The sequence below is a fragment of the Pinus tabuliformis genome, chromosome 1_2 (assembly GCF_031772625.1).
Source record: "Pinus tabuliformis cultivar Carrire ecotype Pingquan chromosome 1_2, CPIR1, whole genome shotgun sequence".
Classification (NCBI taxonomy): Eukaryota; Viridiplantae; Streptophyta; class Pinopsida; order Pinales; family Pinaceae; genus Pinus; species Pinus tabuliformis.
The window spans coordinates 1,198,134,622-1,198,159,506 of NC_142298.1; the positions used below are offsets into that span (position 1 = coordinate 1,198,134,622).

At 40.8% G+C, this 24,885-nt stretch overlaps 1 pseudogene; it reads left to right on the plus strand.

Moving 5' to 3' along the window:
• The window catches only part of LOC149210543 (chromatin remodeling protein DDM1-like), a 55,323-nt pseudogene that overhangs the window by 6,533 nt on the left and 23,905 nt on the right, over positions 1-24,885 (plus strand).

A 24,885-nucleotide genomic window follows, 5' to 3' on the forward strand; every position in this document is an offset into this window, starting at 1 on the left:
CTTGAAGACTCACTGAAATGATAAAATTTGACCTTGACACCTTAAAATCACTTTGTAAGAGCATGTTTGATCACTGGAGGAAGGCTTGAAAGACTAACACTAACATTGGCTCCAATGGGGATGGTAGCTCCTTAGAGGTGCCAAGAACGACAGATCTTTGCGAGAGCAGACCAATGCCTTCGTCCATTGGGCTATGGAGTCCATTATTTCGACAAACCAACATGACTCAATTTATTGACTGGAAAATCGACTCAAACTAACTCAACGTTAACTGAAATGACTGCTAAAATGACTGAAAAAACTTGACTTTAACCAACTAACTCAAAATGACTAAGACCTGAACTTAAAACTTAAAGCTTGGTGGTAGTACATGACCACCTGTGTTTCTTACAAGACAATATACGATCAAACTATATCAAAATGCCAATGTAACCAATCAAGTAGATGCCTTCTTGATTGATTCTCCTGATTAGATCTCCTGGTCAATAGTAGATACTTGTAACTGGGCATCCAAAAAGCTAATTGACCACGATCTCCTTCATCACCGAATACTGCAATAATCACCTTCACTGCTGATTGCAACATATTTTCCATTGGATCCTGAAAAACATGAAGTCTTTCCTCTTGCTAAAAGAGTAAGGTGTCTTTCTCCTTTGATTTTAATCTTTCTTCACACTGTACTTCAATATGTTCCTGGTCCTAAAATAATTCTGAACAAGTAGATGAGTAGATTTCCTCTTCAAAGAACAATTCAAAACATGAGACATATGAGGAAGAATATGAAAGAGAATCTCGAATGGTCTGTGAAGTCTGAATATATGGTAGGTCATCTTCATATGATATGACAACCAGATTCTCATTACATTCATCAATCATAAGAAAAGAAACTTCAAATGATTCTTGAAACCCAACACTAACATTTCTATCATCTACCATAAATTCATCCAGAGAAACCTTTTCACTTACTAGAGCAAAGACCTCATCTTGTTGTTCATGAATTGATTGGAATATCGCTTTATGCAGGCTTTGTTCTGATGACATGAGAACACTCGGATTCATAACTCTGTCTACTTTATTCCAGCTGTTTTCAGCAGCAGAGTTCTCCTTCGTGAGATTCAACACAAGGTATTCTTGGTCATCACAATCTGAATCTGAAATGGGTGACTTAACTTCATCACATTCTGAAATTGAAACTTGACTTCCCAGCATGCTGTCTTTTTCTATGGACAGATCTGAAACGACACTTTTTCTTTCATCACTTTTAGCCATATGGACATCTTCAACCTGCTGATCTATAAAGCTGCTTACAGGACTGTCATCCTTTTCAGAAGAAGAAGAAGTTCCACCATCACCTTCTTAACCATGTGCACATTGTAGATCTGCGTTAACTTGAGTTGGAACATGACCGTTCAAGAGTTGTTCTATCTCGTCTTCAGACAGAGGAGATAAAACTTTTTGTTTTCTCTTGCTCAAACAGTGATTGTCTTCATTAATTTCAAGTGAAGGAGTGTACAAGTTTTCCTCATACTGCTGATCCATTTCATGTAATTCCTGTTGGCTGTCAAGATGCAAAACTCCTTCATCTTCCACTGTACTAAGATCTTGATCCTGCTGCAAATTTTCCTGATCATCTTGATAAGTATCACTCTCTTTATGCTGCTGAAATGGATTTTCATACAATGCTTCCATGATTTCTCCGTCCATCAAGTCATCATGTCCATAAAAATTCTCAAGATCTTCAATAAAACTATGAACATGGCTACAACAGTCCTGAACTAAAGCCAAGGACGGGTATGATTCTTTATACCTTTCAAATAATATTGCATGAAAATCTTTTAAACAATATATAGAAGCAGGTGGCAAACTTTCATACCAAGATCGGGCTTCGTCTTCCAGAGTAGCCATAAACATTTTCATCAAACAATCTTCAGGAAAATTGATCTTTAATTTATGCACATGAATGTGAAATTTCACCAAATGAAGAGCAGCGTCATTACCTTCCACATTTCTGAACATAGGCAAATTCTTTGATTAATCTACCTTGGGAATTTTGTTCGGAAAACTTGGGATGTGATCTCGGCTCATGGGAGCGTATCTTATTGCAATCTGTTCCATCTTGAAAATCTCAAAGCTCCTGATCTCTCTGCAGTGGAGTCACCATGAAGCATTGATTTCTGGATTTTTCAGTGAATGGAGTCGCTAGGTGAATGATTTCAGCCTTCTTATGTCTGATCGTTGTCCACCATCAACCATCAAATCTGAGCTTGATACATGTACTAGGGCAATTAACAAGTTAGATGTCACGTTTACAAGCTAGACTAGATATTGACTAAAGCAACGTTTATCTACTTCCGCTAATGCAAATCAAAAGCATTTCGAAGGCTACCTGGCATAACTTCCGGCTACGTCTGTAACTTATAAAACAAATGAAATCAACAAGAAAACCATTTTCTTCCCCAGTATGGTCGCCACTATGTTAGAGCCTAGATTTGCCTCAGGCTGAAAAGACAAGGTTCTAGGTCCACATCAAACCACGTTCAGCCTTGTAGCTAGCCCTACGAGGACAGGAGAAGGCTCTCTCTGGGTCGATCTCAACAAAAGATAATTGATGGGGCTCGATATGACTGTAATAAAAGCTAATCTTAGGCTAGGTATTAAGTTCAAAGGATTTGATTTGAGTTTTGGTGATTTTTGTTGAAAAAATGGGAAAGGCAAATTTGGGCTCGGGGATGAGGCACAGTTTCTGCAGAGTTCTAATTGGGGCAAGGAAGGCAATCGCTTTGATGCTTTAAAGTGAGTGATATGGATAGATCAGACTGGTGAGGCGCTAAGGAGAGCAAGAGAGTCTCAAGATTTCTCCTTAAACAGATGAAAACATGGAAATTTAAACAAATTCAAAGGCAGAGCATAACAGTTATGGATTCTACCTTAATCACTCATTTGTTCAAATTCAAAAGAGGAAGCAAGAAAATGATAACATAACACTAATGAACTTACAATTACTTATAGAAGCACACCATCAAAACATAAATCGAAATGGATCCCAAACAGTGCTGCAAAACCCTGGTCTTTCCTTAGCCAAAAATGCAGAAATGAATGTACAATAGAGTGCCAAACTTTCCCAAGAGTCTAACCATGAAAATGATTTAGAAATTACATAATATATACAAGCCAAACCCATTCCCTTACCTCTAGGGGTCGAGCTCATCATTCTAGGAGCTGTTTGAACTAATTCTAAACAAGGAACTGAAAACTAGGTAGTCAAACAACTTACCCCTATATGCTAGGAAACTGATTCATTCACTCACATTTCACCTTTTGGTGAATGAATATTCTAGAACAAGTAAAAATGTGCCAAAATTACATCATGTTTATCCAATTACATCAATATATATCAAAAATTACATCACAAATAAAAACTAGTAAAATTGGCCGAATTTCTGAGCTGGAAGGTGAAAAATTGAGCAAAAATCCTCTGTGCGCAGTGCCAATTTCTCTGTGCATCGCACCACTTTGAGGCTGAATTTGAGGCCCTTCCTGAAGTCTAAATTGAGCCCAAGTGTGCTTGTTGGAAATCGCTGCCTGTCTACTTTCCAACCCAAGTGGAATTTCTGAATTTGGATGTCATTTTCCCCTCCAAAACTTCAATCTCCCAAGACTGCTTCATGTGTATCAAAATAGGGGCAGTGAGGTCATTTTTTGAGTGTTTTTGACCTCCTGAGGACTCAAAACTTGCCCAAACTTTTTGGACATGCACCAGAAGTCATGATTTTTCATAAAAATCCAAAAATATAAACTTTTTTCAGTTTGGAGCTCCCTAGCAAAAGTGCGCGCCAGGTGGCGCGGCGCACAGGGAAGGCGCGACGCATTGGGCTTGAGGTGCGGCGCATAGAGCCTGTGCGTAGCGCTTTTTGCAGGAGACTTTTCGAGGAATTCGCGGTGTCCAAATTGGGTGCACGATAGCTCGTTGGAAAGGGATTTGAGTCTACTTTCTAACCCAACTATAATTTTTCAATTTCGAGTTCATTTGCCCTATCAAAAATCAAATCTCCCAAGACTGGTAAAAATGTGCCAAATGAGGCTGCCTAAAGGCATAGTTCTGTTACAGTCAACTTTTGAATGCCTTCCTCAACTCCAAATTGAGCTCATGATAGCGCATTGGAAATCTCTTTGTGTCTAGTTATCATTGTACTCATCAATAAATTCATTTGGCTAACCAAGCTAGGAGAAAACGTGATTTTCCCAAGGTCACTTCAGAGGTGCATCAATTCTCCCGAGGCAATTGTATTTTTGACATTTCTCTAAAACCATGACACTTGTGTAAAAGGTGAAGGAGGTTTTTCTTCCTTGGCTTGTTTTGGACAAAAACCGCTCTCTGTTTTCCCAAATTCCTCTTTTATTGCTCAGAAACATCATTTGAGTGAAACCTACCCCAATGTGTGGAACAAGAGATTTGTCGAAATGAAGGGGATAGGGAGCTTCTAAATTCTTGAGGAAATTTTGGGAAGTAGGAAGGGATGTTAGGAAGTAGGGGAAAGTGTAATCTCAAAAATTGCGTGAGGGGAAGAGGTGAAAAAGGGAAAAACACAGGCCTAGCCTTGAAAATTGTCAAGTTGTAGCAAGAAACTAGGGTTTGTGCGAAAATGAGGAATTTGGGGGATCTCAGTGATGGTAAGTGTTTAATAAGGTACATTAAGGATATGGGAAGGTTTATGAACATCCAGATACAATTTTTGCTAATGATTTGACCATCCAAGAGAAATTTCCTTCAAAACCCTAGGAGAGGGAAATGAACCTTGCCTAGGCGCAACTGAAGCATGAACAAGGTATAAAATGACCCATTAGAACCTGACATGATGATGAAAACCCTCTGAATGATGGTACTCTTAGCTAAATAGTGACATAGACCGACATTTGGACAACTTTGAAAGGAGTGAAAGCAAACCCTAGACCTAATGCCTAGTGACCAAATTTTACTTGAAGACTCACTGAAATGATAAAATTTGACCTTGACACCTTAAAATCACTTTGTAAGAGCATGTTTGATCACTGGAGGAAGGCTGGAAAGACTGACACTAACACCACCACCAAATAGCCCACACCGCTTCCTGTTCCGAAATAAGGAAAGTGTATCCATCTTGGGGTGTATAATGACCTTGAGGGGATGCAGCCCAAATAATTTCATCCTCTCGGTCAATTATTCTGACATGTGACTCTTCTAGTGCCCCTATGGATCTATTCCAATCCATACTCCAAATATCCGGTAACATGAGGTACTGTGCAGATAACCAAACCTATGAGAGCCATGAAGAGTTCCTCCCATCTACAATTTGAGAGAGTTGAGTGATACAGCCAATTCAAGATATTGTCTGAGCTCCAGTGGTAGTATATGTGCATTTCCACATCTAGAACAAGCATCAATGCCAAGGCGAATAAGCTCACTTGTTCCAATCCACCATGCCAATCATGTCTTAATGACTGATATGGAGTGAGTGATATTTTTCCATATGATGGAGGAACTGGTAATTTCCTTGTTCGGCCCTTGATTCCATTCCATAACTGCAAGAGGGTATATATATTTGTGATAAACCACCTCTTTCCATAAACAATCAGATGTAATTATTTTCCAACCAATTTTTTCTGCAAGAGTCGATGCAAATATATTCAAGTCCTTTATGCCCAATCCTCCCCCTTTTTTGGGCTTACCAATTCTCTCCCATTTAACCTAGGAAAAGGCCCTACCAACATGTTTCCTTCTCCATAAGAATATACAACATATTTTTTGTATTCTGTTGATGACGCCTTTTGCTATCTAGGTCAGAGCCATCCAGTATGGTGGTATGGCCTCCAATACAGATTTAATTAGGATCAATATGCCTGCTCTAGATAGCCATCTCTGCTGCTAGATGTTGATGCACCCTTCAAGTTTTTCAATGAGCCATGTCCAGTTCATTATGCGGTAAACATTTGGCTTGAGTCTGAATCCAAGATACTTGGGTCTGGCGTCCATGTCTTTCCTTGTTGTTATAGACAATTTTGTGCCTTACAGCAACAAGCATGAATTGTCAATAATCCAAGGGATCCAAAGTTCCCTAAACATGATGTTCCTACGCCTAGAGGAACAAGGTCAGCCAACCAACAGCTCTCAGATCAGTTCTCCACCTGAAAACACTCAAAAACAAGCAATCCTGAAATCAAAGCAGGTGCTCCACTAGGTTTCTACGCTGAAACTCAGTTGCTCCATGGTGTACCTGCGTTGCAAAGCAAGTGGAACAAAGGCCACCTGTGCTGAGCGGGATGGGACAAGTGGCACAATGAGTCATTGCTTTGGAATCTTCCAAAAATGACACTTGGATCAGGGATTTCGCCTTGTGATGAGTCAGAGGCTCTGTTTCTCCAAGTGGAAGCAAGGTTCTCCAAGTGGACTCAAGAACTGAAGATCAACTAAAGATTAACTGAAGAGAGAGAGGACACAAGGCAGCTACACATTAGTTGCAAGCTGACTCATCCTTTCTCAATTCATCTATATATTGAGCTCTCTCCTATGAGCTCAGGAGGCTGGAATTTTGTGCAAAGTAATGATATGTTGTTGGTTTCACTATTGAGCTATTGGGTGATTGTTTGAGAGAGGTGAAGAGGAGCAATTCTTTCTACTGGGAGGTGTTGCTGGGTTGGAGCCTTCAATGGTTGTAATACTCTCAGAACCTTTACTTCTTCATTAATAAAAGCTATTAAGGTTCTTCTATGTGCTCTTGTTTCAATAATATATTGTGATGATTGCATGTTTGGTTTACACTAATCCATGAACCAGTTATGATTGCATGCCTCTTGTAGTTTCCTTCCTTGTTATTTTGCAGGATCTCATTGTAGCCGGGCAAGCAAAAGAACAAGGAGCTAGGAGCAAGCGGCCAAAGAGAAGAGTTTGGATTCGACATTAAGCGCAAGGCAACGGTTAGTGCATTTCTCCATTCTCTTTTGCTTTCATAAAGAAGTAAACCTTAAGTAGTTTGTTTTACAGTTGTTGCTAAGGAACTATCACCCTTAGAGTGGGATAGGGTCATCCGAGTCGGATACTTTTCCCTACAACAAACTGGCGACTCCGCTGGGGATCGTATCCGTTTGATTGTGTTTGTAGTATTTTTGCTATTCATTTCCTGAACAAAAGAGTACCAAATCGAAAAGCTTTTGACTATATCAAAAGCGAAGTAGAGGGCAGCTACTCTGGCTCATTTCTGAGCAAGTTCATGATTTTAAGAGCTGATCTACAAGGATCCTTGTAAGCTCTTAGTGATAGCTTTGCACCTTCCTAATCATCCCTTTGAGTGTGCTTGACTGATTGTTTCTGATTTGAGCAAAAACCGTGCATTTTTGAGAAAATTATGACCCGGAAACTGTGAAAACGCAATTCTCGTTTTCCAAAGCAGGTAGTACACAGGCTACCTGCTTTGCAACGCAGGTCCTGAAGGGGCTACCTGCGCTGAGAGCCAGTTTGGCTGTGCAGCACCTGCGTTGGCCCAAATTTGCCTAGTGCATTTGGGGTTTCCTCCCTTTCTCTTGCCTGTTTTCACCATTGATTTGGCTGCCAGTTACCAGTCTTGCACCTGTTCTGAAACCAATATTACTTGCCATCATTCTGCCTCTGTTATATAACGAAATTGTACTTGTTCTTTGTATTTCTTACTCATTTACAATTTCCCATAACGAAGAGTAAACTAGTCTTGCTTTTGGCCTCTTAGATCTGAACCTGTGTTAGGCATTTTGCTGGTCTAAAGAGTTAGCTTGTTTGCTGTCCATAGCTGATTAGTCATTTTACTTTCGTTAGTATGGTTTGATTTCATGTATTTCCAGTGATTAAGCAAGTGAATCTTAAGGTGTCTTTTGATTTTTGGACAAACTTGTTTGTTTTCGCTCTAAATCGAAATCAAAGTTATATAACCACTTTCTTTTTGTAATCCATCCACATTAAGAAAGGGAAAAGAAAATACATGCATTGTGCATTTTGCATTTGACTGTTTGCTTGACGGTTTAGGAAAAATTTGCATTTAGTGTGTGCTCTATGATCTGTGTGAAAAGATTTGCCTTTCTTTTCCCTCAGTAGTTAAGGTTTTCAAAGTTGAAAGATTGAAAAGTTTGCTTCTCATCCTAGACTGCATTCAGGAATTTGTTATATACATCTCGTGGTGATCCTTAAAGGCAAACTGCTAAGCAAGATCAACATTAAAATAAATCCAATTTACATAACAACGCTTTGTAACATAACGCAAACACATAGAGGTCTAGGTAGAGACGTGTTCCGGCGTCGTTAAACATAGTGACTGTCGATCTCTACGAAGGTGGGTGATTCCTCCTGAGAGTCGGTGGCACTAATACGGACTTGTGCTCCCACGTACCGTCGCGTATATATTGGGAGACCCCTATAGGAAATTATCCTTTATCCATAGGAACCCGTGTCGGTCGCCCTACTGATCGCGATGCAGTGAACACAGCATTCACGAAGATCGACCACCCGTACCGTAAAACATATTCTGTGGTTTCGCGAAAAGTTTGGCACACCCTCTGCCTAGAACTCCAGAGCAGTTTCTTTTGGCCTTTTTCAAACTCTATAACTGAAAAATTCCATCTGAGCATTTGTCACTTCGGGCTCGTTAAAACATCGAAGGCGACTAGAGTCATCTTTAGCTTTTTCTCGACTCTTAAAACATGAAAAAGCAAGTTTTTGTCTAAAAGCGTCGTTAATAAAATTTATTTTAAACGGAACATAATCACCTGTTATTCCCACGTTGATCTTTCAGTTGAAAAGTATGGAGCCCACCAACCAAGGAAATAACCTTGGTGGAAGTCCAAATCCCTTCTCCTCTTGGGGAGATGTTGGTGCGCCTCATATGGCAACATTGTCACTTCCAGGATTGACAATTGGCCTACCTGTATGGCTCTTTTCAACTAATGTAGTCCAGATCGCCACTAATCCTGAGCAGTCGAATCAACAGTCAGAACAGTCTAGAGCTACCCACCAGCCTTCCACTTCTTACAATTCTTCCTCTGATCCTTCATCTTCACAAGGTAGAGCCGACAAAAGTCAGCCTCCCATGGAGAAGAAGGAAAAGAAGAAAAGAGAAAAGAAGCAGAAGGGGCCTATGGCGAAGGCGACTGGGGGCAAGCAAAAGACAGCTGACAAAAACCCACACACTGCACCGACCGGGCCTAAATCGCCATGTGTCATTTGCAAAGGGGCCCACTTCCATCGTGATTGTCCTTGTATTCCCCGGATACTAAGGGACTGGTCCCCAAGGTTGCACAATCCGGTAGCGTCAACCTCTGGTAGTCATGTTGATTGCAGTCCGTCAACTAGCGAGAGTGAAGGACGAAGAGGGAGACCAAGATCACCCTGTATATTGTGTGAAGGCGAGCACGCCATCCACCGATGTCCATTCTTAGATGAGGCAAAGAGAGTTTTGGAAGATCGTCCGGTTTCACCGTTACGACTTCCTCCTGGATACCAAAAACTCGCGCCTAATCCCTCGATAGTTGAAAATCCAGCTGACCCGCTCAAGTGGTCAGCTGAAGTGTCGGTCATTGAGAATGAACCTACTGAATCCAGACCAGACGAAAGTCTAAAGGTCGAAACAACAGTTGACCCGGTTCTTCCTTCAGAGGTTTCATCATCCAATGGCTCCGTCATTGAAGACCCATCTTCAAATGACACCCTCACTGAAGAGGATAAAGATGACACCGTCCATATCCTTTTCATCAACACAGACTCTGATGAGCATCAGGGCAATGCGCCCATTCCTTTATCGCAGGAAGGAAAATCGTCAGGGTCGTATCCGGCCGTGTATTCGGTCCCACCACCAAGCCACCTAGTTGTATCCTTTGATTGGAATCAACTAGGCAGACCCCGGTTACCAGCCAGTATCCCATTCAGAATCATAGTCCAAATCTACAGAATTGTGATGGCTGGAACTATCATTGATGAAGGGGCATCTGTGAGTATCCTTTCCTCTGTTGCTTGGAAAGCACTGGGTTGCCCGGCGCTTTTACCTGAGATGAGAAATCTATCAGGTTTTGATAAAGGAACCAGTCACCCGTTAGGGATTCTCCCCAATGTTCCAGTTACATTGAAAGGGAAGACAGTTCATATGAACATCATGGTCGTCCAGGGACCCTTGGTTTATAACTTACTCCTTGGACGAGACTATATATATTGCATGGAGGCAATAGTGTCCTCGCTCTTTAGAGTCACGTGTTTTCCGCACGAAGGAAGAATGGTCAAGCTCGTAGACCAACTTTCATTTCCAGGATCACGCATTGCAAATAGTCAAATACCATCCCTTAACGGTCTATTCACTCAAGGAATGCCACCGCCCCCGGTTCTACTTCCCAATGAATGCGAGTAATTCGAGAAGAAAAGAACTGGGGCCTAGGGGGCATGCACCCTGGCCTGCCTCGGGCAGAGAAAACCTTAGGTATAAAGTTAATTTCCGCAGAAGAATGGACTAGTCCGTACCCCATCCGAAAAAGGAAGAGAGGGTTGTTCTAGGATAAAATTCTTTTGTCAAAGTTATGTTGAAGCGGAAGAATCGCTCCCTTTGTCTAAAAAAGTAGGCTCTCCTAAGGAGGGGATCTATTTGCGACAGCAAGAAGGCACCATCTTTGAATGTCAAGCCTCACCCATTAAAACAATATGTTTTGAAAGAGAGTAGGGGCAGTCTTCAAAGAAAGAGAGGAAATTGCTGTAACAAGTAGTCACCATCCTTAGCAACCTAATGATAGACATCGCCGAAAAGAGAGTTTAGTTTGCGGCAGCAAACAAAGCCATTTTTCGGATAATAAGTAAGAGGACAGAATCTCGAAATTATACTTTATACCTGGGGGCATGCAAACCTTTTAGAGTGCAAGCACGGGACGACTATTTATTTTTTAAATTTTTAGGTCCTCCCTTTAAACCTGTAGGTCTAACCCGTTAAACTCGTAGGATTAGCCGTTTCCAGCTTGCATAAAGAAAGGATGAAGGGCAAAAGTTAAAACCTGCCAAATTGGAGTAATTAGTGAGGTATCGCTCCTTAAATAAGATTACCTCACCTAAGGCATTCCTTGTATTAAGACTGGTATAATCAAGCAGTTTTAGCAATGTTCATGCTCGTTAAAAAATAAACTCAAGAATCGAGCAGTTTTGTACAGAGTTCATGCTCGTTAAAAAATAAACACAAGTTGTGAGCAATCTTTCCCTAGCAGTTCAAGCTCATCCAGAAAAAATGAACCGGTAAATAACCTGGAGAAATGTAACCTTTGAAAGCCATATTAAAAGCCCTTGGTCGTGTTTATATGACATCACCTCCATCTGTTCATTTGGCCAATCGTTCACCTCCATATGTGTGTTTACCCATTTTGAGGAACAGCTGCGAAGAGTGATTTCACCTAGCCATCCTTGTGACACTGCCGTGATTGGAGAATTCCAACCTGTACCTGGAATCTGCTGCTATCCCTGTTCATCACTCGTTCCTCAAAAGACGAGTCTTCTTTGAGCTCTTTTCACTGACTCGTAAAATATGAAAAGTTTGCCGAGTTTTGGCCTTCCAGCTCGTTAAAAGGACCGGAAGAGCTATCCCTCCTCTAGATTTTAATCTTTTTGGACCTGAGGGATTATTGCACAAAAAGATCGAGCGCTTGTTTTATTCGGCTCGTTAAAGAAATCGAAAATTCATCCCTTCTGTATGGTTTTATACTTTTTCGGACTTAAGGGATTAGAAGACGAAAAATGAATTTTGGAGTTAACTTTTCGTACCTTTTCAGACTCTCTAAAAATGAAAAGGACCGAGTTTTCCTTTTCGTTAGACTCGTTAAAATGATTAAATAGCGACAAACTTGTCTTTAGACGAGAACGAGTTTCCCTATCGCTAGGCTCGTTAAAACATAGCGATGGGCTTGCCCGAAGGGCAGGTTATAGAACAAGCATATGTTATCCTCCTCAAGCTTGACAAAAATAAAGAGGTACTGGTCAGCAATGACTGGGGAAAAATTGGGAGAACCTCACAGCATTAATGGTAGCAAGTCGCTCTTGAACATGACACTTTGTCCTCCGTATCACATCGGGTTGGGTTGTTTCATTCACCGGTCTCATAACCATGGTCCTCGCCACACCATCCACAATGGGGGTAATGCTACCAATCCATCACATCAGTGTCGTTATATGTTCAAGAGATGTGGTTCTGTAAAGATTCAACCGTGTTCCACCCACTGCCATACATTATCCTTCATCCACTTCATGACCGCCACCTTGAATCATACATCACAGTTTGTTTTCACCTCATCACAATCACTAGCTCCGTTCCGTGTCACTGATGTGGGATTCATTAAGGCCCTCCTTTGACGGATCGCTCCTTGTCGACATCAGCTCATTATCCAAGGAGTTGATCTAGGAACACCCCCTTCAGTACTTTGAAGCATGCATGCCTAAATGGCAAGTTTCTCACTTCCGGCGACAGGTATACATCAATGACCTTCGACCAGAAGATTTTGCATGGTGGTCGACGCCAAGTCCTTTATTCCCACCATGTGAATTGTACTGCCGTACCTTGAGGGTCATCATCCTTATCGGTGATTCCTCTCGCGCTTGTTAACGGTTTACATCATTGACCGGTAATCAAGCGATGTCTTTCCATGTTCGACTTCAAGAAATTCTCACATGGATCGATTTGTACATCGAGTGAAGATCGAAAGAGATTGAAGACCCCGGATCTAGTCATCCATCCGGGCTGCGATATATATTCAGGATATAAAGACATTTGATATGTACATCATTACAGCAGATGATCATCCTTCTCAAAGGATGATAATTTCAGCAGAGAATTATCAGTCTACAATCAGACGATCGTCTGTTCTATGTACCGAAATGTATTTATAAAGCTGAGCATGGGAATGCCCGCCTCAGCTAGATCATGAAAATGTATGAAAAAATAATGTATTGTATTGTATCTTATTACAGGACACTTCTCAGCAGATTGAATGAACTTCGGATCCTCTCAATAAAGCATTTCACCCGATAAACGACCTCATACTTTAGGGGGCATCTGTTATAGACAATTTTGTGCCTTATAGCAACAAGCATGAATTGTCAATAATCCAAGGGATCCAAAGTTCCCTAAACATGATGTTCCTACCCCTAGAGGAACAAGGTCAGCCAACCAACAGCTCTCAGATCAGTTCTCCACCTGAAAACACTCAAAAACAAGCAATCCTGAAATCAAAGCAGGTGCTCCACTAGGTTTCTGCGCTGAAACTCAGTTGCTCCATGGTGTACCTGCGTTGCAAAGCAAGTGGAACAAAGGCCACCTACGCTGAGCGGGATGGGACAAGTGGCACAATGAGTCATTACTTTGGAATCTTCCAAAAATGACACTTGGATCAGGGATTTCGCCTTGTGATGAGTCAGAGGCTCTGTTTCTCCAAGTGGAAGCAAGGTTCTCCAAGTGGACTCAAGAACTGAAGATCAACTAAAGATTAACTGAAGAGAGAGAGGACACAAGGCAGCTACACATCAGTTGCAAGCTGACTCATCCTTTCTCAATTCATCTATATATTGAGCAATCTCCTATGAGCTCAGGAGGCTGGAATTTTGTGCAAAGTAATGATATGCTGTTGGTTTCACTATTGAGCTATTGGGTGATTGTTTGAGAGAGGTGAAGAGGAGCAATTCTTTCTGCTGGGAGGTGTTGCTGGGTTGGAGCCTTCAATGGTTGTAATACTCTCAGAACCTTTACTTCTTCATTAATAAAAGCTATTAAGGTTCTTCTATGTGCTCTTGTTTCAATAATATATTGTGATGATTGCATGTTTGGTTTACACTAATCCATGAACCAGTTATGATTGCATGCCTCTTGTAGTTTCCTTCCTTGTTATTTTGCAGGATCTCATTGTAGCCGGGCAAGCAAAAGAACAAGGAGCTAGGAGCAAGCGGCAAAAGAGAAGAGTTTGGATTCGACATTAAGCACAAGGCAACGGTTAGTGCATTTCTCCATCCTCTTTTGCTTTCATAAAGAAGTAAACCTTAAGTAGTTTGTTTTACAGTTGTTGCTAAGGAACTATCACCCTTAGAGTGGGATAGGGTCATCCGAGTCGGATACTTTTCCCTACAACACTTGTGAATTGAAATTGATGTAGTGAATGTCTTTGTTCGTTTAGAAAACATCACACATGCATTATGGTTGATTTTTTATCATTGGGCATCATTACGGCAGCTTTACAAAACAGGGACAATATAATCTTGAAACAAGTGGTGTCACGAACAGACCCATCTAAAAAAATTAGTACATCATCTACAAATAAAATATGTGTTAGATAGGATACATTTATCATCTTGACACCACATACATACCTGTTTGCTCGGGCATTTGATATGAGTCGACTTAACCCTTCCATGATCAGGAGGAATAATAGGAGTGATCAAGGACATCCCTACCTAAGGCCACAGTCAACATGGAAAAAATTGGATGCAGCCCCATTAATGAGTATGCTATATTATGCAGATGTAAAACAACACATAATCCATTTTATGAATGAGTGTGGAAAGCCAATATGGGTCAATATAAGTTGTAACTATGTCCATATAGCTCTGTCAAATGCTTTTCAAAGGTCAATATTGAGTATGATACTCTTAATTTTCTTCAGCTTAATGGAGTGTAGCTCTTCTTGTGTAGTACCAATGGCTTCATGAATTTGTCAATGATTGAGGAATGAAAATTTCTCCTTGGATATCAACTTGGATAAGATAGGCTTGATGAGGATAGAAATGATCTTAGATATGATTTTATATATGCAATTGCATAAGGAGATAGGTCGATAATCATCAAATGTCTAAGGGTTATTAGCTTTGGGAATGAGTGCGATGAATGTAGAATTGAACCCCTCGTGCATCTTCCCCGAAAGTCTGCAGTCCTCGATGGCCATCAGGAGATCTTCTCCAATATGGTCAAAACAGGTAAGGTAGAATTCAATTGGCCATCCATGAGGTCCTGGAATTTTTTCCTTTTCGAACCACTTCAAAACACCTTCGATCTCCCCTAGTGTGACCGGCTTATTTAGTGTCTTCTCATCCTCTTCCTCCGCAAAATGAGGCATAGTCTTGGCAATTCCAAGTACTTCTGCAATGGTATCTTCTCTAGGTGCTCTAAACATTTGGGATAAATGTCTATTGCCTATATCGGCAAGCTGACTGAAAGTGTTGGCTTCCCTACCATTATGATCTCTTAAACTCCATATTTTCTTGATCAGTTTCCTCCCCCTGGCACATTACTGAAAGAATTTTATATTTTCATCTCGAGCCTTCATCCAAATAGCTCTGTTCTTGTTAGGAACTAGCTCACAAAAAGATAGAAAATATAGATCAATGCCTTAGAATTCAGCCTCTTTGAGGGGGCAACCTCCTTTACATTACACAAATGAACAATTATTGCATGATACAAAATGACTAAACCTCCCTTCTATATATAGGAGTCTAAGGGGTCACAATATAATCAAGCCGACATAACAATAATAACATAAGGGCACAAAAATAACAATAGTGGGTTTATATGGGGCATACTAAAAACAATATGGGCAAAATAGGGGCACAATAATAACAATAGGGGATACAATGACAATAGTAATGGGGTAATCACTAGTATTATAGGGGCCTAACATGCCCCTCTCCTTCCGAAAAGAATTGTCCTCAATGCTTGAGTAGTTCTAGATGCTTTTGTATAAAATTGTCATCCTCCCATGTGGAATCATAAGCGAATAAGTTCTTCCACTTGATGCGATACTCCAAAATTGATCGATTTCGTAGCTGTCGAGTTCTTGTTTCTGTGACTACTTCGGATTCCAATATGATTTTTTCTTCCGCGTCAAGTTTTGGCAATAATGTTTGAACTGGGAGCTTGTCACCTATAACCTTCTTAAAACATGAAACATGGAAAACTAGGTGCACTCGAGAAGATGCAAAAAGATCCAATTTGTATGCCATAGTACCAATCTTTTGCAACACCTTGTACAGACCATAATACTTTGGAGATAATTTATTATCCTTCTTAGCTTGCTTGAGGGACATTTGTTTATATGGTTGTAGCCGTAGGAATACCCAGTCACCTACATCAAAACTTCTTTCACCGCGATGTTGATTTGCCTGTTGTTTCATTCTATTTTGTGCCAACGTGAGGTTATTCTTTAAGAGTTGGAGAACTTGTTGTTGATGCTCGATGCGATGTTCCACTGCTTGAACCTTAGAATTTTCTCTTAAATATGATGTGATGTATGGTGGATGATATCCATAAAGTGCCATAAATGGGGTCATTTTTGCTACGGTATGGAAGGAAGTGTTATACCACCATTCAACCAGAGGCAACCATTTGACTCATTGTGTATGTTTATTAGATAAAAAGCAATGAAGATATCCTTCCAAAAAATTTTGTACTATCTCAGTTTTCCCTTCAGATTGAGGATGATAAGATGAGCTATGAGCTAACTGGGTACCGAGACAAGAAAATAATTCTGTCCAAAAATTTCCAGTGAAAATGGGATCTCTGTCGCTTACAATAATCTTTGGATTTCCATGTAGCTTTTGAATTGTTTCCATAAATGCAATAGAAATTGTACTGGCTTTAAATGGATGTGATAATGCACAAAAGTGTGCATACTTGGTAAGTCTGTTAAATACCACCATGATGACACTCTTTCCTTCAGACTTGAGTAAACCTATGATAAAATCCATTGAAACCTCCTCCCAACATTGGCATGGAATGGATAAAGGTTGTAATAGACCTGGGGTCTTAATTGTTTCAACTTTATTTTGTTGGCAAACCAAACATTCCGCCACAAACTTTTGAATATTTGATTTAAGGCCATCCCAAAAAAATTCCTTCTTAACACTGTGGTAAGTTTTTAAAAATCCTGGGTGTCGTCCTAAGGGAGAAATGTGCAATTCCATAAGAATCTTTTGTTTGAGTTGGGAATCTTACATAGGTATAAGCGATATTTGTACCATGACGAATCATTTTTCCAACTAAATGTATCAGATGTACTAGAATCTTGTTGTAACTTTCGAATGAGTGCCCACACTTCTTCGTTATTCTTCCATTCCTCCCTTGCTTCGTTTATCCAATCTAGTTAGATAATAGAAATGGCGCACAACAATGCTTCCACATCCTCATCCTTTCTTGAGAGTGCATCTGCCACAACATTTTGCTTCCGTTTTTTGTAGATGATTTCAAAGTCATCACCCAACATCTTTGTGACCCATTTTTGTTGCTCTTCAGAGGATAATCTTTCTTCTAAAAAGTATTTAAGACTATTATGATCTGTTTTTACCTTGAAGTGTCTTCCCATTAAGTATGGTCGCCATTTCTTAAGTGCATGTAGTATTGCCAACATTTCCTTCTCATTAATAGTTTTGTGTAAATACTTTCCCTTGATTGGATGAATTTCGAAAGCAATGGGTCTTTCATCTTGCATTAAAACAACACCAATTCCATTTCCTGAAGCATCACATTCCACAGTAAAGGTTTTTGTGAAGTCTGGCGTAGCTAAGACCGGTGCTTAGCACATTGCCTCTTTAAGATGTTTGAAGGCCTTTGTTGCTTCTGGAGTCCATGAAAATGCATCTTTCTTCAATAATGTTGTTAGAGGTATTGCTATTCTCCCATAATTCTTAACAAACTTGTGATAATACCTAATCAACCCGAGAAATCCTCGCATATGCTTTATGGATGTGGGAATTTTCCATTCCTTAATGGCTTTAATTTTGCTAAGGTCTACCTTAACACCTTCATGAGATATAATATGACCTAGGTATTCCACCTCTTGTACTCCAAAGTAACATTTGGAGCTTTTTGCATATAATTGTTTCTCCTCCAATAGTTTGAGCACCCCGACAACATCTTCAACATGATCCTTCCAAGACTTGTTGTAGATTAGTATATCATCAAAAGATAGTAACACGAATTTTCTAAGGAAGGGTTTGAAAAAGGAATTCATCAAACCTTGAATTGTAGAAGGTGCATTGGTAAGGCCAAAAGGCATGACCAAAAAATCATAATGACCCTCATGAGTTCTAAATGTTGTTTTCGGAATGTTTTCAGCCTTCATTCTAATTTGATGATATCCTAAATGAAGATCCAACTTGGTGAAGTAAATTGATCCATGCAATTCATCCAATAATTCATCAATGACAGGAATGGGAAATTTATCTTTAATATTGAGCTTGTTGAGCTCTCTATAATCCGGACACATGTGCCATGATCCATCCTTCTTGTGCACCAACACTACTAGAGCAGAAAAAGAACTTTGACTAGGTTGAATTATACTAGCCTCTTGAATTTCTGCAACCATACATTCAATTTCACTCTTGTGGGCATAGGGATATCTGTACAGCCTAATGTTTGAAGGAACACTTCCTGGAATCAAATGAATAGCATGATAATGATCATGAATAGGTGGGCGACCTTTGGGAGTCTCAAATACCATCGAATGATTGTCCAAGACTTTTTGGAGATCTGGAGAAATAGATGATTTCTGTAATGAAGAATAATCAAGAATTTCTTCTTGATCATAGCTATAGTCATTGACTGTCACTATAGTAACAAATTTCTCATCTGATATTGTACCTACATTCATCAACAAATTATTAGTTTTAAAAATACAAGACCTTTCTGTTGTAGGGAAAAGTATCCGACTCGGATGACCCTATCCCACTCTAAGGGTGATAGTTCCTTAGCAACAACTGTAAAACAAACTACTTAAGGTTTACTTCTTTATGAAAGCAAAAGAGAATGGAGAAATGCACTAACCGTTGCCTTGCGCTTAATGTCGAATCCAAACTCTTCTCTTTGGCCGCTTGCTCCTAGCTCCTTGTTCTTTTTCTTGCCCAGCTACAATGAGATCCTGCAAAATAACAAAGAAGGAAACTACAAGAGGCATGCAATCATAACTGGTTCATGGATTAGTGTAAACCAAACATGCAATCATCACAATATATTATTGAAACAAGAGCACATAGAAGAACCTCAATAGCTTTTATTAATGAAGAAGTAAAGGTTCTGAGAGTATTAGAACCATTGAAGGCTCCAACCCAGCAACACCTCCCAGCAGAAAGAATTGCTCCTCTTCACCTCTCTCAAACAATCACCTAATAGCTCAATAGTGAAACCAACAGCATATCATTACTTTGCACAAAATTCCAGCCTCCTAAGCTCAAAGGAGAGAGCTCAATATATAGATGAATTGAGAAAGGATGAGTCAGCTTGCAACTGATGTGTAGCTGCCTTGTGTCCTCTCTCTCTTCAGTTAATCTTTAGTTGATCTTCAGTTCTTGAGTCCACTTGGAGAGCTTTGCTTCCACTTGGAGAAACAGAGCCTCTGACTCATCACAAGGCGAAATACCTGAACCAAGTGTCATTTTTGGAAGATTCCAAAGCAATGACTCATTGTGCCACTTGTCCCATCTCGCTCAGCGCAGGTGGCCTTTGTTCCACTTGCTTTGCAACGCAGGTACACCATGGAGCAACTGAGTTTCAGCGCAGAAACCTAGTGGAGCACCTGCTTTGATTTCAGGATTGCTTGTTTTTGAGTGTTTTCAGGTGGAGAACTGATCTGAGAGTTGTTGGTTTGCTGACCTTGTTCCTCTAGGGGTAGGAACATCATGTTTAGGGAACTTTGGATCCCTTGGATTATTGACAATTCATGCTTGTTGCTGTAAGGCACAAAATTGTCTATAACAGATGCCCCCTAAAGTATGAGGTCGTTTATCGGGTGAAATGCTTTATTGAGAGGATCCGAAGTTCATTCAATCTGCTGAGAAGTGTCCTGTAATAAGATACAATACAATACATTATTTTTTCATACATTTTTCATGATCTAGGTGAGGCGGGCATTCCCATGCTCAGCTTTATAAATACATTTCGGTACATAGAACATACGATCGTCTGATTGTAGACTGATAATTCTCTGCTGAAATCATCATCCTTTGAGAAGGATGATCATCTGCTGTAATGATGTACATATCAAATGTCTTTATGTCCTGAATATATATCGCAGCCCGGATGGATGAAACTAGATCCGGGGTCTTCAATCTCTTCCGATCTTCACTCGATGTACAAGTCGATCCATGTGAGAATTTCTTGAAGTCGAACATGGAAAGACATCGCTTGATTACCGGTCAATGATGTAAACCGTTAACAAGCGCGAGAGGAATCACCGATAAGGATGATGACCCTCAAGGTACGAAAGTACAATCCACATGGTGGGAATAAAGGACTTGGCGTCGACCACCATGCAAAATCTTCTGGTCGAAGGTCATTGATGTATACCTGTCGCCGGAAGTGAGAAACTTGCTATTGAGGCATGCAAGCTTCAAAGTACTGAGGGGGTTGTTCCTAGATCAACTCCTTGGATAATGAGCTGATGTTGACAAGGAGCGATCCGTCAAAGGAGGGCCTTAATGAATCCCACATCAGTGACACGGAACGGAGCTAGTGATTGTGATGAGGTGAAAACAAACTCTGATGTATGATCCAGGGTGGCGGTCATGAAGTGGATGAAGGATAATGTATGGCAGTGGGTGGAACACGGTTGACTCTTTTACAGAACCACATCTCTTGAACATGTAACGACACTGATGTGATGGATTGGTAGCATTACCCCAATTGCGGATGGTGTGGCGAGGACCATGGTTATGAGACCGGTGAATGAAACAACCCAACCCGATGCGATACGGAGGACAAAGTGTCATGTTCAAGAGCGACTTGCTACCATTAATGCTGTGAGGTTCTCCCAATTTTTCCCCAGTCATTGCTGACCAGTACCTCTTTATTTTTGTCAAGCTTGAGGAGGATAACATATGCTTGTTCTATAACCTGCCCTTCGGGCAAGCCCATCGCTATGTTTTAACGAGCTTAGCGATAGGGAAACTCGTTCTCGTCTACAGACAAGTTTGTCGCTATTTAATCATTTTAACGAGTCTAACGACAAGGAAAACTCGGTCCTTTTCATTTTTAGAGAGTCTGAAAAGGTACGAAAAGTTAACTCCACAATTCCTTTTTCGTCTTCTAATCCCTTAAGTCCGAAAAAGTATAAAACCATACAGAAGGGATGAATTTTCGATTTCTTTAACGAGCCGAACAAAACAAGCGCTCGATCTTTTTGTGCAATAATCCCTCAGGTCCAAAAAGATTAAAATCTAGAGGAGGGATAGCTCTTCTTGTCCTTTAACGAGCTGGAAGGCCAAAACTCGGCAAACTTTTCATATTTTACGAGTCAGTGAAAAGAGCTCAAAGAAGACTCGTCTTTTGAGGAACGAGTGATGAACAGGGATAACAGCAGATTCCAGGTACAGGTTGGAATTCTCCAATCACGGCAGTGTCACAAGGATGGCTAAGTGAAATCACTCTTCGCAGCTGTTCCTCAAAATGGGTAAACACACATATGGAGATGAACGATTGGCCAAATGAACGGATGGAGGTGAGACTGCAAGAACACGACCAAAGGTTTTTAAAACGGCTTTCAAAGGTTACATTTCTCCAAGTTATTTACCGGTTCATTTTTTCTGGATGAGCTTGAACTGTAGGGAAAGATTGCTCACAATTTATGTTTATTTTTTAATGAGCATGAACTCTGCACAAAAACTGCTCGATTCTTGCGATTATTTTTTAACGAGCATGAACATTGCTAAAACTGCTCGATCTTTATGCATGCCCCCAGCATCATAATGATGCATGTCAAAGGAGGGTGCCCCCCAAGCTTCATTGCAATCAACTTGGTGGTTAGAATGAAGGTTTACCTTTGAATTTTGAAAAGGGGATTTGTTTCATTTTTTAATGAGGTTGACATAGTAAAAGAACTATCCTCATGACTCCTTGTTTCATTTTTTAACGAGGTTGACTCGAGATAAGAACCGTCCTCGGGGCCCACTATATTTACAGTATTTCCATTAGGGCGACGATCCATGCTGACAAAATATTTAGGAATCTTCTGAATCCGTTGGATATGGAAGATTTCATATTGTAGGTTTCCACTGTAGCCACTTCCGTCAGATTACTTGCCGGCGGTAGGGCAAAAGTACCCATTAAGGCAGGGTCTTTTAGGAGACCTACTCCGATATTTTGGAGTGATTGAATACTTTCATGGATCATTGTGCTGCTTCCCGTAACTTGAGAACTGTTGGGGAGAAATGTTTGTTGGTCGACGATTGTAATTTTTCCTTGAAAAGGAAATATAATCCTCCTGAAGTAGGTCGACACAACTGCAGCCATGGCATATATCCAAAGCCTTCCTAGTAGGATGTTGTAATCGAGGTTTCCGTCGATTACTTGCACATCAACTTCTACTGTTTTGCCCCCTAGTTCAACTTGCAAGTTACTTAAAATCCCGTATGGAGTGTATGATCGTCCATCAAATGCTTTTAATGTCGTTGACGATTTCGACAAGGGTGGTGAGCCTAAATTTTTCCAGCAACTCATCGACATAAGACATGTAGATGCCCCCTCATCAATAATTGTTCGATGAACAGTTTTGTTGAGGGCTTTCACTTTAATAAGGAAAGCTAGTTGAGCTGGTAACTGAGGGTCATATCCTTTATGATCAAAGGCCACAAGATTGGAATCCATTGGGCCAATCCTACCTATTGCTGATAGTAAAGCTTGCTCTTGGGAGGGGCAATTTTGTGGTACCTCAAGTGTCGACATAGTGGACGGCGATTGGGCCAGGTCCTTTACTATATTATAATTCTGTGCTCCTTTGGCACGAGGATTAAATGTCGATTTGTGTACTACTCCCTTTGGCGACTTTATCATCGGCTCAGGAATGATGGGTGGCACAACTTCGGTCAAAGTTGTTGTTGAACTACTAGGTTCTTCATTAACCTTGTTGTTCGACAACTTTGGATTCCCGTAATCTTTATTCCTTGTCAAAGCATTATTTTGTTGCTTTGAGGTAGACAACATAAGCACTTGGGATCGGGAAGCATTTTGATTGGCAACCAGATTTTGGCTTGGATTAGGGAACGGATCAGTCGATACTGCTGGGGTTTTTGAACTCTTGAAGAGTTTCTTAACTTCAGGTATATGCGGACAATCTTTCGTCCAATGATCCTCATCGCATATATGACACCCTGTCGGGGGTCTCCCTTTCCTTTTCTTTATCTTCTTGCCCCCTGGTTGCTTCAGTTGTTTGCCCTTGTCGGTCGACATGGCATTTACTTTTGAGGTAAGAAGTTCCTCATTTGCATTTTGACTAGAAATTTTGCGTTTTCCAGTTACGCCATTACTGGCGTGAGAGTTAGTATTCGATTCAGGAGGGGGAGGAATTGAAAATTCAGGTCTAGGGGCGTCAGGTATTTTGTCGTAGAGCGTGCCCGACTGAGTATATACTAAGTCTAAGTATTGAGCACGAGCAATGACTTGCTCCTCTGTTACGACTCCTCCCTTGGCCACATCTTCTGTTATAGCCGGAAGTAACGACTTTATAAACCATTCAGCTAACAGCTGATCGGGAACGTAAGTTTTCACCATCCTACGACGACGACGCCACTCATGTATATGATCAGATATGTGAGTGGCCGTTGTCTGTTTGAAGTTGGTAAGGAGTTCTGTTCCCGTTTCATACCTTATCGGTAATTGAAAATGGGTTAAGAAAGTCGTGGCTAAGGAGCTGAAATTGTCGAAAGAGGCTCTTGGCAATTCAATATACCATTTAGCCGCTGGACCTGTCAATGTCCTCTGGAAGAGGCGAAGTCTTATCGAATCATCATTCAGGGTGTTTGATGAACACCATAGGTGGAATGTCATCACATGATTCGACGGATCTTCACCTGGATTTCCATTGAATTTAGGAATGTCCGACGGAAGTTTATGTGGAATCGCTGGCCACCAAGGGGCATAAGCAATTGGATCATTCATCAGCCGGTTTAGATCTGGTAATTCTAGAGTTGCTATAAAGGGAAACTGTTGATTCAGGTTAGGCGAAGCATATCCAGGATAAGATGGAATCGCCTGAGCAGTGGGTCTTTGCATACCAGCATAATGTTGGCAACTTTGACAAGGTTGATGGGCATAACCATTATAGTATGGTTGCCCATTACTTACAAAGACTTGTTGCTCAGGTCCTTGACATGATTGCTGGAATGGCGGTTGTTGAGTTTGAACCAGCTCTGGTTGTTGGACCATTTGTTGATGCCCAATACTAGATGATTGACCAAGATGAGGAGTCACAGTACTTGTTTGAGCCTGAGTCGCTCCAGATAAGGAGGCACTACCCTGAGATTGTGATTGAGCCGCTGAGCCAAGAGGTTGTTGTATTACAATAGGTAGCACTTGTACTTGCGACGCATTCGCCATAGCGGGTGTGGTGGTAAAACTCGACACAGGGTGTACTGGTTGCATTGAAGATACAACTCCTGGTTGTTGGGGCAGTATTGGTACCCAACCGCTGGATGTAATTCCAGTTTGACCTGAATTTTGTTGTAAACTCCCATATGGTTGTTCTCCAGGGGGGAACAATGAAAAGGCATACTGTCCTCCATATGGTGGCAATCCAGTACTTAAAGGGTAGATTGGCCTTTGAAGACACGTTGGATTGATTTGTTGAGTTTCAACATAAGAAATACCAGATGATAATCCGGACGAAGAAATATGAACTAACCATGTCATCGTCCCTGATGGGACTCCGGCCTGTTGTTGACAATTTGCCGGGACAGATGGTATACCAGCGAACATCGTCAGAGTAGCAGCAGGAGGATCTGCTGCTGCTGTGTCGGACGACACAGTCCTAGACGTCGACGGTTGTTCAGACATATCTAGTCTATCCAAAAGATTTCTCAGCGATTCTACAGGAACTTCCACTTGTGGTGGACTAACTTCGAAGATC